The following is a 13275-nucleotide window of genomic DNA, read 5'->3' as shown; positions in this document are numbered from 1 at the left end:
CGTGTGATTTTACGTACGTGTGCCATCTTCCATTGAATAACGTGTCTCCGTGTGTACGTGTCTCCGGTACGTGCAAATACGTACCGCACACGTACAAATTACACGGATGTGTGTTGCGGGTCTTATACAGAGACACCTACACACAGCGTACAGCCGTATACACATACACCTATACAGAATACAGCCGTATACACATATGTACACAGACACCTACACACAGGGTACAGCCGTATACAAATAAATAGACACCTACACACAGCGTACAGCCGTATATACACACACACACAGGTATAGTCACATAGAAGCATATACATATTTGAAAACATTCACATACAAATAAGCATACACAAAGACAGGCACAATCCTGTGCACTCAGACACCTACACACTGGGGGGCTTTTACTTTTGATGATTGGGTGACTCTTCTCTCTTCTTCTCTCCCGTATGGTCCATAGACTTGTTTGATGGTAATTCCCAGTGTGCCAAAGGACCTGTGGTGACGTCATGCTCATGTGATCAGAAGGGGCGGAGCCTCAGCCAACACAGCTGATACCAGAAAGAAACTCCACGTGGTCCTGGAGTTGTTTATAATAGAAGCAAGGGTCTGAGGTAAGACCCCCAAATGAGGGGGGAAGGGGGGGATGCCTGCATGATTATAGTGGACGGGAGGAAACATGACCACGCCCACTAACAAAGCCGGTCACGCCCACTACACAGGTAGGTCCTTCTAGCCACTAGAATTTAGCCGCAACCCTTGTCTGGTGCTGATAGTCTAAATCCCAGTGGCCAGAGGGACCTCTGCTGACGTCATGCCCATGGACTCTTGGCAGGAGCCTTTAGTTTGCCGCCAGTCGGTCTACAATTTGCTGTTCAAGCACCAGGGTTGTTTTCCATGTGTTTTTTCAGCCCTAAATTTATGATATAAGAGGAGGTAAGTTATATCTGATGGAAAGCTTTTCACATATGAGCTTCAGGGGTAAATAAAAAGGTATTGTAGGTCAATGCCTCTTGGTGCAATAGTGTGCAGCAGTAGGTGAAATGCTCTATGCGGGAGAGAGAGTGCGATGCTCTGTCTATGGGGGGGAGAGAGTGTGTGGGTGTGTGGCGCCCCTAAATACATCAGGGTGCCACAGGGAACTGCATCCTTACCCAGGGTGCAGGGCCTACCCCCCATGGTTCCAGGTAACTAGGAAACCGGTGTCACTCCCATCTGCACCACAAAACCCAATCACCTCACATCAGTCACTGCCAGACACACCAGGGGTGTTGGACTAGCTGGAAAATGGGCCAGCCACTTGGCGGACTAAGCAGACTGAAAGAGAGGAGATGAGAAGTGAGTTCCAGAGAGAGAGGAGCTGGGAGAAGTAGCGCCTGGGGAGCTAAGGGAAACTGATTGGGTCGCAAGCAGTGATCCGGGTCCAGAATAGTCGGGGACCGGTTGCAGGGACGTTGGACAGGGGTGTGACAGACGTAGTCTTGGAGGGACTGTCGGCACCAGAAAGGCCCAACAGAACTGACTGGTACCGAGCACGATGGGGTACAGGACCCTAGGTTAGGAGCCGATTCAGTGTCCTTACAATTCACCTGAAAGGGAGAGGATCTTCAAGAACTTCCCTAGACACTCAGAGATTGAGGGCATCAGCACAATGAGAGGGACAGGGTTTTTCCAGACAAAGCAACCCACTGAGATCCTAAGTGCTAACCCTTAAGAGCACGGCTACACTACACATAGTGAGCAGGGCCCCCAACAGTTTCAAGCCACGGGGACCATCAACGGACAACAAATTGTGCACGAAGGCAGGTTCCGAATCACTAAGTGACACCGGTGGGACCGGGTACTTGGACGAGCTCCCGGCAGCGGCAGCTGTATGCAGAGACTTTGGTTTACCTACAGTGTGTGTCTCCTGTGTATCCAACACCACGACTACCCGCAGTGAGTACCCTGGTTCCTGCACCCTGTCCTCCCAAATCTGCCATCCCCCTGAGCCCGGGGCCTTCCCTATCTGCGGAGAGACTGACACCTTGCTGCTTCACACCATCTGCCTCGGTACTCTCTCCAGCAGCGACAGTACTCCCATTACCACAACCCGCAAGTGGTGTCACAAACTTTTCCCCTGTAAATATTCCCCTTTCACGGATCAGAGTGTCCGCCAAGCCGGGTTTAGACCCCTCGAGCCACGACGATCCCGGATCAGAGCAGACCGACTAACATCAGGGTGGTACAAGTGCGATGCTCTGTCTACAGAGTGAGAGAGTGCGATGCTCTTTCTACGGGGGGGAAGGGGGGAGAGTGCGATGCTCTGTCTACGGGGGGGAGAGTGCAACGCTCTGTAGGGTGGTACAAGTGCGATGCTCTGTCTACAGAGTGAGAGAGTGCGATGCTCTTTCTACGGGGGGGAAGGGGGGAGAGTGCGATGCTCTGTCTACGGGGGGAGAGTGCAACGCTCTGTCTACGGGGGAGGGGAAAGAGTGGAATGCACTGTCTATGGCGGGAGGGGGAGAGAGTGCGATGCTCTGTCTACGGGAAGGAGAGGGGGAGAGTGCGATGCTCTGTCTACGGGAAGGAGAGGGGGAGAGTGCGATGCTCTGTCTACAGGGAGGAGGGGGGGAGTGTGATGCTCTATCTACGGGGGGGGAAGTGCGATGCTCTGTCTACGGGGGGGGGAAGAGTGCGATACTCTCTCTACGGGGAGGAGAGGGGGAGAGTGCGATGCTCTGTCTATGGGGGAGGGGGAGAGAGTGCAATAAGAACTGCCTGTCTCCCAGTCTATTTGTTTCTTCCTATACTAAGTTGGTGAATCCATCTAGCCATAATGGTAATTTCCAGTGTGGTCAGAACACGTGGAGCTCGCGCCGGTATTTAGTGTGTTAATCCCTTTAGTAATTTTGACGGCACGTGTTCTTCTGTTATCAAGCAATTTATTAATTGTAATACGACTCCTCTTATATATCTCGCTTCCTGTGGCATCTGTAAGTTATATTAAGTTGTACTGCATTGCAGAACATGTGTGGGATGCGGCTCCTCGGCCTCTTGTGCGGGATGCGGCTCCTCGGCCTCTTGTGCGGGATGCGGCTCCTCGGCCTCTTGTGCGGGATGCGGCTCCTCGGCCTCTTGTGCGGGATGCGGCTCCTCAGCCTCTTGTGCGGGATGCGGCTCCTCGGCCTCTTGTGCGGGATGCGGCTCCTCGGCCTCTTGTGCGGGATGCGGCTCCTCGGCCTCTTGTGCGGGATGCGGCTCCTCGGCCTCTTGTGCGGGATGCGGCTCCTCAGCCTCTTGTGCGGGATGCGGCTCCTCGGCCTCTTGTGCGGGATGCGGCTCCTCGGCCTCTTGTGCGGGATGCGGCTCCTCGGCCTCTTGTGCGGGATGCGGCTCCTCGGCCTCTTGTGCGGGATGCGGCTCCTAGGCCTCTTGTGCGGGATGCGGCTCCTCAGCCTCTTTCTACGAAGGGATCAATGTCAGGTTTATCCCAGCACTTTGAGAGCAGCACCTGGGGTCCCTTTCGTCCTTTTCCATTAGAGGCATGGAGCTGGTGGATAGACCTCCAAGAGGAGGGGATTGGAGTAGCTTACTATATAAAAGGGAAGCCCATTGGATATTAAAGCTGGAACTAGATATCCCAAAGTCCTGTATTATAAAATTGATCTGTGTTACTTATGTTGATATGTTTATTACCAGGTTATTATTCAGTGTATTCATTATACACAATTTATGTTAATTTGTAGCATTATTATTATTAATTATTGGTCATTTTTCTTTATAGAGTTCGGGGCAAAATCTGGTCCAAGAAAGAATTATTCCTCATCCATTGAATATGAATGTTTTTCATCTATTGGAAAGAATCCCACAAGTGAAATAAGAGAGAATATTTCTATATGTATATATTCTTTGTACTTTTGTATTATATAGTGTGTAATTATATTAATGCTTGTATTGATGCATTCTTGTAATCTTCTATTTTTGTAAGTTGTCATTTGCTCATGTCTTGGTAATTTGTTAATTCATTGACGGTGTTTGTTCCCACCCTCAAAGGTTGTGTGGGTTTTAGAAATGGCCGCATTCACTTTGATATTGTCATGATTAAGAGCAGTCATCTGTGTGAAACACGTTGACGGACAGTGCGTCCGTTTTTTTCACAATCATGCTTTTTCACTGTCTTTGTTAAAGTTTCTTTTAATTAAGGCTAAGTTCACATTTCCGTTGTTTTGTATCAGTCACATGCGTCGCTTGACGCATGTGACTGATGCGCTGTTCAACGCTGTACAACGGATGACAAAGAACAGAATTCTTTGTCGGATTCCGTTGTGTGCGGGGGGGGCGGAGTTCGGGGGCGGAGTTCGGGGGGGGGACGTCAGTGCCGCAGGGACTGCAGGACAGGTGAGTGTGTGTGTGTGTGTGTGTGTATACACATGCTGAATGCGGGAGGGGGCGGAGCCAAGCAGGGGGCGGGGCCAGGCGCTGAGGATGTCAGTGGCAGTGCTGCAGTCTGCATGGCTGGGGACAGGTGAGTGTATGTGTGAGTGTGTGTGTGTGTGTGTGTGTACACACACACATGTGCGGAGTGCGGGAGGGGGCGGGGCCGAGCGGGGAAGTGTCGGCCTCCCTGCACACGTAACCAGACTAAATATCGGGTAGCAAAGCACCCGATGTTTACCTTGGTTACCCGATATTTACCTTGGTTACGGGCTTACACCGCTTAGCGCTGGCTCCTTGCACCGTAACCAGGGTAAATATCGGGTAACCAACCAAAGCTGGTGACGTGTGCAGGGAGCCAGAGAGCATGCGCAGCGAAATCCAACGGATCGCGCTGCTCAAAAAACGTTACATGCTGCGTTCCTCCCGCCCGGCGGTTAGTCGTTCCACGACTGATCAGTCAGGCGGAGGGTGCAACGCAGCATCATCAGTCACAATCCGCTGCTCATACAAGTCTATGGGAGCAACGGAATCCGCTAAATGGATTCCGTTGTTTACAAGAGCAGCGGATTGTGACTGATACATTTTAGCGGAAATGTGAACTTAGCCTAAGCGGTTACTGGATTTCCTCTCTTCTATGGTGTCTCATAGATGCCTGCCATCACTAATCTAGGACTTAGTGGCAGCTATGGGCTGCTATTAACTCCTCGATTGCCAAAACACCAGGATAATCGGGATGATCCGGCTAAAGTGCCGGGACTGTCGCATCTAATAGATGTGGGGATCCGGGAGGCTACAGGCTGATATTTTTAGATTGGGGGGGTCAGCCTAATAATCATAGGCCTCCCCAATATGAGAATAACGGCCCTCAGTTGTGAGGCTTTATCTTGGCTGGATATCAAAATCGAGGGGATTGCACGCTGTTATTTATTTTACTGTACTATATAGACCCATCCGCGGCTGTGATTGGTTGCAGTCAGCCAGGTGTCATTCAGCGTGGGGGCGCATCTGACTGCAACCAATCACAGCCAATGGTGAGCGGGGGAAGCAGTGAATGAACCTAATGAGTGGGCCTGGAAGACAAATGAGAGGCCACGGGAGCAGTGTGACAGCCGCCCCATGATCAGTGAGTATGAAGTGCTTGCTCCTACCCCTTAGTGCCGGATTCTGGTCCCCATAGACTTTATATAGGGACCAGCATCTTGCCGGATACCGGGGATCAATCCCCCAATGACCCCGAGTCAGCGGGGATTGATCTGAAATTCTCTAAAATGCAGAAAGAATTGACATGCTGCTTATTTTTTCTTCATCAATAACTGCAAGGAAATAAAACAACGTGCGCACAGCCTTTCTGAATTCTCATAGACTTTGCTGCAGAAGGCAATGCATGCAGTAAAAACGTGGCAAAAAACGCAGCGTGCGCACAGGGCCTAAAGATTGAATTGCTGCTAGTCAACTTGCAAGACCTGTCACAGTGGCCGGTGTGTAATGTGTGGCAGACGGACAGGAGGTATGAGAACGGCCTCTGACCTGACCACAGCCGTAGCTCTTCATTTTATTACCTGGTCTGGCATAATGTTACTCGCTAGTGATTGATGGCCCCCGACAGAAGTTATGAAGCATTGAATACATTACTATCAAGCTGCGCTCAGACACATTTGACCTATATGATAATAATGGCAGCATGTACATCATTGTGAATAGATTTATTTGATAAAATAACCACTTTAAAAGGAAAAATCCCCTTACATAGCAAAGTTTGTAATAGTGAGTTGAAAGAAAATAAAAATCTGCAAAGGGCACCCTGCAACTAAAGGTCTTGTCCCGATTCACTCTTTTTTTTTTTTCTTTCGATCCCATGTGTAACACAACAACAAGAAACTTTATTAACCACTACATGAGTTCAGAAGTGTGTCTTCATCAAGACATTGGTCTGTTGCAGCCAATCACTGACCTCAGCAACTCGTTCCAGCTCCATCAGAGCTGTGATTGACTGCAGCAATGTTGAAGTGATGTCACAGCTGCAGCCAAACAGCATAGAACATGACAGAAGTGAAGACCATGCTCAATCTGGTTTGGGACTGTAAGGGTAATGTGCACAGTCAGTGTTTGCAGCGTTTTGGAAGTAGCGTGATTTTCTGTGTCCAGAATGCTGTGTTGTACAGCAGAAGCACAGTGGATGGATTAATAGAAATCTCCGGTGCTTCTTTGCTCTGCTCCATAAACTGACATGCGGCGCGGCTTTCCGAGCCGCAGCATGTTAATTTCTGTTGCTGTGGCCCAAGTGTTCTCCACAGGGAGAAAAAAAAAGCAAAAGGTGGTAGCGCGCCGAACCCTAATTGTAGGCACGGACTGCTGCATTCGCCTGCGGAGCACACTCGCATTCCCACAGGCGAGCTGATACTGCATCAGCTGCTGTACATGCAACCTAACAGCTTAGTTTGTAGTCTTTCACATCACTTTGCCTATGGGAAAAAATTAATGTCAACAATATCAAATCTAGAACTACTAATATACTAATAGTATACTAATAGATGACAGACTGAACATGAGTCAACAGTGTGATGCAGCAGCAAAAAAGGCAAACCAAATTGTGGGATGTACTAACAGAAGCACAGAGTCCAGATCACATGAAGTAATTATCACCCTCTACTCCTCTTTGATCAGACCTCATCTGTAATTATGGGCACCACGTCTTAAAAACTACATCAACAAATTGGAGCAAGTTCAGAGGAGACCAGCCAGAATGGTGACCAGTCTACAAACCATGTCTTATGAGAAATGGTTACAGGATTTGGGAATGTTTAGCTTGCAAAAAAGAAAACAGAGAGGAAACTTAATAGCTGTCTACAAATATCTGAGGGGCTGTCACTCTGTAGAGGGGTCAGCCCTATTTTCATTTGCACAAGGAAAGAATAGAAGCAATGGAATTAAACTGATTGGGAGGAGTTACAGATTAGATTATTAGTTAAAAGAAAAAGGTTTTGGTACCGTGTTAGCCAGATGAAAAATGATTGATTGCTCTCAGTGAGAGAAACAAAATTAAAATTTTGTAGTTGTGATACCTTTTAATGGCTAACTAAAAATAAAAATAATATATGATGTTATCTATAATATCTTGTTCATATTATGTCATACCATGCCTGAGGAAGAGACCTGAGATGTCTCGAAAGCTTGCTTTATAACATCATATTTTATTTTTATTTTAGTTAGCCATTAAAAGGTATCACAACTACAACATTTTAATTTTGTTTCTCTCACTGAGAGCAATCAATCAGATTAGATTATAGAATAAAAACTTTTTGACAGTGAGGGTGATCAATAAGTGGAACCATAAGAGGTAGTGAGGTCCCCTTCAATGGAAGTCGTAAAAAGGAATCTGTTATTTTAAGAAAAAAGGTGCACAGCAGTATTGACATGAGTAACATAACAGGGTGCTGCCACAAGCAGTATAGGCATAAGTCACAAGGAAAGAGAAAAAGTACTGCTTATAACGGGAAGCACACCTAACAATCATGTGAATAAATAGGATTTTATTGAATTGCAAAAGGAGATTAAAAACAGTTAAAAAACATATAGCCCACACCTGGGTATCTCCATAAGCCACAATTATCTACATGGAGTGTACACTTGCAATAAATCAATAATACAAAGCAGTATAAATCACAACACCCCAATACTCAATATTGTTACTAAGGTTAGGGTCACCAATGCATCCGATATATCAGGCCATAATGTAATCCCTAAAATAGAGAGTCAATGCATGTTCCCATTATGGGAGAAAGCTGATAAAACGGCCCTAGTCAATTTCTTTACAGACCAATGGTGGACCCAGCTGAGTATAGCGACCTCACTTCATGGAGACCCCGGGATACGCCCCACGCGTATCGCCGCTAGGCTTCATCAGGGACAGACAGTGGTAACAATTCAAACCCCAATCCTCTTATATAATATGCAAACATAATTACATGTGGCCAAACGTCACCTGTGTGCTCTGGTCCGGACCAGTTCGGAGCAAATAGTGCCCCACGTGTGCAAACCGCCGGCCATGGTAACTCCAGTCCATGGCAGATGCTGCGCAGGCATCTGTTTCACAAAATCAAGTTCCGGTTCGTGTGAGAGGTCTTGTATGTCGCGCATGCGCTTTCCTACCCGTCACAAAGTCAGCGTCTATAGTCGTTATGGAGACAAGATGAATACGAGGAGGGGAGGAAAGCCATAGAGCTCGCATGCGCAGTATCGCCGGAATCATAACATAGGGGATTTCAGAAAAGGATCTCAGAATACTATGGCAAACCGAAGAGGAAAGAAATATAATAGATCGCCAGCACAGCATTGTAGGTAATTAACCTCTAAATGCTTATGCTCATATGTCCAAAGAAAGTAAACTATGGAGCCGACTCATGTCATATTTCTTTCCTATATATCCATAGATTGGTTTTACCTGCTGCACAAAAAAATATATGTATATGCAGTCCTAGATTATTATTTTACATAATGGCCATAGTTCTGCCATATAGTATGGGCAATTATCTACATCATTCCATGCCCTCCAAACACTCTATTAGGTACATTAGATGAGATGCTGTAAACATACTCATCTTGAATTTATAGGACAGAGTTATAATGTCCAGCATATAACACATTGTGCATTTGTGATCCAGTAGTGCACACTTCCCCTTCAAATTCCAAGCGTGATGTTCTATATAAGTATCGTCCGTTATCTTCTTTTCCTGTTCTACGTCCAGAATCAAGTAGACAAACAAATATAGTCCATTATATTTGACCGAAGAATATCTTTCTTCTCTAATTTCTTCAGATGAGACATGTGATCCATACAGCATTTCCGACAGTCATATCCAGATATATTCCGATGGTATCCATCGTCCAAGTGGGCATATATGTTGTTTTATCCCAAAAATCCTGTGAAGAGAAGTTCTTCATTTAGTCCACACGGTGTGATAGAGTTTAATTCAAATATCCATCTGGATTCCGTCTGCAATAACCATTTATGGCAAGATCCCCCTCTACCATTGCCCTTAAACTTTTGTAACCCCAATATGCGTATCCCTCTAGGATTGGACTTACGATGTTGAAGAAAGTGGGTAGCTATAGGGGTAAGCGACTTACCCTTCCTTTGGTCCGAAACTGCCAGATTGATAGTGGAGACATGTTTTTGGACTCTTTTCCTCAACTCTTGTGACGTTTGACCCACATATATCAGATTACAGGGACAAATTATAGCATAGATGACATTCTTCGATTTACAATTAATATATGTTGTTAGTATATGTTCCTTGTTATCCCGGGGGTTACAAAATTTGTTTCGAGTGATCTGCATAAATTGGCAGATGTTACAATCTCCACAGGGGTAAGAACCTATGGGATTGTACCCTCTGTTAAGTTTAATTTGTGGTTTCACAAAGTGGCTGCTCATCAGAGTATCTCGCAGGTTCGGTGCCCTCCGTGCAGTCAAAAGAGGGCGTTCACCGACCACATTGCACGTCTGGAGATCTGTGGTCAGAATGGGCCAGTGATCTTGTAAGATGTTTCTTATTTTATCCCACTGATTATTATATGTGGTAATAAGTCTCACCTGCCGATCTTGTTTCTTTGAATTCGTCACAATCAATGACGCTTGAGACTCCTGATTCGCCCTCTGAAATGTCCTCGAGATCACATTTTTGGGGTATCCGCGTGCCCGAAACCTGTGGGTTAAATTTTGAGCTTGTGAACGAAATTCTTCATCATTGGTACAGTTCCGTCTTATTCTGAGAAACTGACCTGTTGGTACACCAGTCTTTGTATGCATCGGATGAAAGCTGTTAAATTCAAGCAGGCTATTTGTCGCCATCGTCTTCCGGTATAGATTGGTTATGATTTTGTCGTTATTTCTTATAATCTCCAAATCCAGAAAGTTGACCTTGAAAGATGATATAGTGCAGGTTAAATATATATTAAGATCATTGTCATTCAATTTTGTTATGAATTCCTGACACTCTTCCTCCGTCCCATTCCAGATAAAAAAGACATCATCTATATATCTGGACCAATGTGTTATTCGGGTTTTGAACTGGTCCAACCTGTATACCCATAATGCTTCCCACCATCCTAAAAATAGGTTGGCGAACGCGGGTGCACATTTCACTCCCATGGCCACTCCAGAGATTTGTTTGTAGAAGTTATGATCAAATCATGCATCTGGTCTGAGTGTGTTTGTTTATCCAAAAAGTGCGTAACTGCACACATCCCGTGATTGTGTCCAATGTTGGTATAAAGTGACTCAACATCACAGGTCACCAAAAGTGACTGCGATGTGAGTTGTACATCTTGGCAGATCTTTATAAAGTTGGAGGTGTCACGAACATATGAAGGGATGGATGTGACCATGGGTTGTAAAAAGAAGTCCACATAATTACTTGCCCTCTCGCATAGACTACCAATACTGGCAATAATTGGTCTCCCTGGAGGGTTTTCCACAGACTTATGCACTTTAGGGAGCATATAGAATGTGGGTATCACAGGATGTTCCACCCACATATATTTTTTCTCAGTGTTGTTAATGATCCCATGATGATAAGCAGTATCCAAGATCCTGTGAAGTTTAGTTGTAAACACCGAGGTTGGGTCAGAAGGCAACCGATTGTAAAACTTGGGGTTGCCAAGCTGCCGCCTGGCTTCCTCCAAATACATCTCTATGGGCCACAGTACAATGTTGCCCCCTTTATCAGCCTCCTTTATTACAAAGGTGTTGTTCTGTTTAAGGCTTCTGATGGCTGCTTTTTCCTGATATGTTAGATTAGATGTTAAGGGTGCATTCTTTAGTTGGAGTATGTCTTTTTTGGCCAGTTCAAAGAATATACGAACCGATGGAACTAGGGAGAAGCATGGTAATACTGTGGACTTGTTTTTATAGGGAAATCTTTTTCTACCTGGGGTGTCGTCATTTTCTTCCAATAGGTCCAAGAGGTCACGGAAGACTTGTTGGTCATCAATTGAAAGGTCATTCAACATTTCTGGTTTGTGATGAATCACCTGGAAGACAAGGTGATTCAACCCATTTGTGGGAGAAAAAGTTAGTCCCCTTTTTAGTATCCTGGTCTCTTGTTCCGAAAGTATATGGGTAGACAAATTAATGATCTGTAAAGCATCATCTCTCACCTGCTGCATATGACTGGGTTGGGTGCTCTCTATGGACTCATCTATCGTCTGACTCGGGCGCTGGTCTTGTATGGCCCCGTTTGTTTTCTTGGTCTGGTCGTTCTTCGATTTATTGCGCCGACAGCGCCCACCTCTGCGGGTCCGATATCTGCCTCGCTGCCGGTAGTTGATAAAAAATCACTTGAACTGGATCTCTGAAAAGGAATCTGGACAGACACCTGTGTGGGATGATATAGTGAATCCTGCTTTGAGCAGGGAGTTGGACCAGATGACCCTGGAGGTCCCTTCCAACTATAACATTCTATGATTCTACTGCAGATAATCTACAGATACAGTAGAATGAATCCCAATTGGCATGGTGACATGGTTTTTAGCCAAGTGTGTCTATTTTAAAAAACATTAATTGGGACTTAGTCCTTTAGCCCACTACAATTTTGCTTACTCATAGAGAGTGTAACGTCCTGGAAGTGGATTCACGGGACCGTGCACCGGACTCCCCCAGAGAGGCAACCCGGAGCTAACCCCTATACAGGGACTGTCCGATCACCCCACCAGAGGGCCTAGATGCACGGTAGCCGGAACACTAGTGGTACAGAGTACGGGTCCTTCAGAAGTCTGCACAGGAGATGTCTATAGTCCAAAGGGACCGTAGGCAGGAAGGATGACTGGAACCAGGTTCGGGTGCCGAGTAGGAACAGCAGACGGGATCCGGATCCAGCGAGATGTGCAGGCTGAAGTTACCAGGTGGGACCGGTGACGGGATCAGGCTAACGGATGATGGCGGGATCCACAGCAGACAGTCACCGAGACACTTCCTGGGGAATCAGCAATCTGGACAAGGTCAGGACGGCAGACTGGCTCTGTGGAAAAGACAGTGTTATTCTGGAGACAAGGCACAGAGGGACCTGAACACCTGGCTATGGAAACACGTTGAACAGGCACCGCCCACCTGGAAAGGGAAGTCTTATATACCCTGTAACTGTATCAGCCATTTCCTGTTCTCGGGACGCTGACCCTTTAAGAAGAGGTGAATGAGCGTGCCCGCGCCCTAATGCGCATGCGCGATGCCCGAGTGCCGGAGACCAGTGCAGGAAGCGAGGAGGAAGCTGAGGGAGATGCAGGGGAGCCAGGCAGAGAGCCCTGGGTCGCAGGGAGACGCCAGGACCGGCGAACGGAAGGCACGGAGGACGCACAGGAGGGGGAGTGAGAGGGACCATCGCGGGCAGGAGGACCGGGGATCGGAGCGGTGAGTGACAGGCGACGCCGGGACCCGGGGAGTGTGACAGAGAGCAGTAGTAATCCCAGTGGGCAGAAGGACCCGGTCCTTTGTCACGCTCCCGGTCCGACTGCGCCGCCCACCACCGGTCGCTCCAACCCCTGGGGTCCCCGCTCCCCGCCGAGCCCACTTTCCTGCTACTTTGTCCAGACTTTTTCCCCGTCAGTCCCGGCTCCGCGCCGCTCACTCACTGCAGCCACCTGTACTTGTCACGCTCCCCGGCTCCTCTGTTAGGCGTCCCCCGCTCCACAGCCTCCAGCCCCCATCACCTGCGGTCCCCAGGCGGCCCGGTCCCCGCTCCCGGCGCCCGTCGGCAGCTCTGCTCCAGGCCGGCTCCCCTGCTTCCTATTCACCGCTCCCTGCCCTGGCTTCTGGCACCCGGGCCTCGCGCATGCGCATTAGGGCGCGCGCGCGGTCATTGACCCTCT

General features: G+C 47.5%; 1 long non-coding RNA gene across 1 annotated transcript; it reads right to left on the bottom strand.

The window, feature by feature from the left end:
• Window positions 1-8005: 8005 nt before the first annotated feature.
• LOC142294729 (uncharacterized) lies at window positions 8006-12153 on the bottom strand. The gene is made up of 5 exons (XR_012751307.1): window positions 11572-12153; window positions 11343-11445; window positions 10195-10333; window positions 10007-10118; window positions 8006-9333 (listed from the first exon to the last, which is right to left on the bottom strand). It is a non-coding gene; the product is annotated as an uncharacterized LOC142294729 (long non-coding RNA).
• Between the last annotated feature and the right edge of the window lie 1122 nt (window positions 12154-13275).

The sequence above is a fragment of the Anomaloglossus baeobatrachus genome, chromosome 1 (assembly GCF_048569485.1).
Source record: "Anomaloglossus baeobatrachus isolate aAnoBae1 chromosome 1, aAnoBae1.hap1, whole genome shotgun sequence".
Classification (NCBI taxonomy): domain Eukaryota; kingdom Metazoa; phylum Chordata; class Amphibia; order Anura; family Aromobatidae; genus Anomaloglossus; species Anomaloglossus baeobatrachus.
This window is presented reverse-complemented; position numbering and strand designations above follow the sequence as displayed.